General features: G+C 44.2%; 1 non-coding gene across 1 annotated transcript; it reads left to right on the top strand.

The window, feature by feature from the left end:
* The first annotated feature begins 1,442 nt into the window (after nt 1–1,442).
* LOC124658486 lies at nt 1,443–1,549 on the top strand. Its single transcript, XR_006989221.1, has one exon. It is a non-coding gene; the product is annotated as a small nucleolar RNA R71 (small nucleolar RNA).
* Nucleotides 1,550–1,796: the final 247 nt, after the last annotated feature.

Here is a 1,796-nt window from a genome sequence, read left to right as displayed (position 1 = left end):
CGCATCACACCTTCCTCTTGGGGTTCCCAACAGACGTGTGTCAACTACACGCCAGCATTGGTCTCAATTCTCCAAGTCCCATTTGGCTACTCACAGATAGGGGCAGAACAATAACACTAGAACCCAAATCACATAAGGCAATTAAATGTTTGGTGCCAATGTTGCATGGAATGGTAAAGCTGCCCGGTCTTCCAATTTTTCAGGTAAGGCACGTTGTAGGACGGCACTGCATTGTCTCGACATGGTTACCACATCTGCCTCCTCCAAATTTCTTTTCTTGGAAATTAATTCCTTGAAGAACCTTGCATACATAGGCATGGAGAACAGCATCCAGGATGGGGATAGTTACTTGCACTTCCTTCATCTTTTCTAGGAACCTAGCAAATTGTTTGTCATCTTTATTTTTCTCTTGACGCTCTGGAAAACAATTTTTTACTGGAATACTTGTCTCTAAATGTATTGGTGGTTTCTCCTTATCATGTTGATGTTCATGATCCTTTCCCTTTTCCTTTTCTTGTATTGGTTGTGGTGCAACAGAATCATGTACAGGGATTGTTCTCAGGGCGGGTGTAACATATAGCGGTACAGGGGGGTTTGCGAGGATAGGGCCTGTAGTTAAACCACTCCTTGTAGTTACCGCATCAACAACAGAAATAGAACCGCACTGGCCTTTAGGATTTGCTTCCGTTTGTGAAGGCAGTCGGACATCCTGTATTGGTGCTGGTGACAATCTGGCAACCAGCTGTTGTATGGTGCTTGTGAAAGTTTCTGTCTGCTTCTTGATAGTTTCCTGTAATCCATTCATCATAGCCTGCTGCTGTATCATAAATTCCTTCATCTCTGAATTCTGCATATATTGGCTGTTCTGGTTGTTGTAACCTGCAGTGGAGGATGGAAACGATGCCATACTGCCATTGCTTGGCTGCTTATAACTCTGAACTTGATTGTGTCCAGAGTTGAATGGCGAAGGATTCTTATACGACAAGTTTGGATGGTTCTTCCAATTCGGATTATAGCCTTGAGAAAAGGGGCTCTGCGCTTGTGCATAAGCCACTTCTGACACTGAATGATCAGCGACGGCAAAAGACATACACTCATGAGTTTGGTGTCCAGAATTTCCACAGGCTTGACAATTCCCTATTGTCTGAACTGCCGACACACTAGAAGATGATTCAGACATGATACTGGATAACTGCTTCGTGATAACTTCCAGTTGAGCTGCCACTGCATCTGAATGGGCAACCTTGTGCATACCAGGAGCAAAATTATGGTTAGTTCTATCATTTGTCCAAGAAAAATCGTATGTGGCCATTCTTTCAATCATTTCAGTTGCTTCATCCAATGTCTTGTTCATAATGCCTCCTCCGGCAGCAGAATCCACATGAGCTCGAGTTTGAGATGTTAACCCCTTGTAAAAAGTCTGCATGAGCAGCCAGGGTTCTTGTCCATGGTTAGGACACATCTTAATGAGTCCCTGATACCTCTTCCAGGCATCATATAAGCTCTCCCCATCAAACTGCACAAATCTGTTAATTTTGTCTCTATGCTGCTTTAGTGGGAGGAAAGTATCTGCCATAAAAGGCTTGCAAGAGATGTGCCCAGGTGTCCTTCTGATGCAGGGGCGTGGCATGGAACCATAGTTTGGCACCATCTCTCAAGGAAAATGGAAACAACTGCATCTTGAAGAAGTCATAGGGAACGCCATTACACTTCAGGGTATTCAAGTACTCTAGGAAGTTCCTGGTGTGTGTGTGAGGGCTCTCTATCCCTGTTCCACTGAATTGGTTATGCTGAAC

The sequence above is a fragment of the Lolium rigidum genome, chromosome 5, assembly GCF_022539505.1.
Source record: "Lolium rigidum isolate FL_2022 chromosome 5, APGP_CSIRO_Lrig_0.1, whole genome shotgun sequence".
NCBI lineage: Eukaryota > Viridiplantae > Streptophyta > Magnoliopsida > Poales > Poaceae > Lolium > Lolium rigidum.
This window is presented reverse-complemented; position numbering and strand designations above follow the sequence as displayed.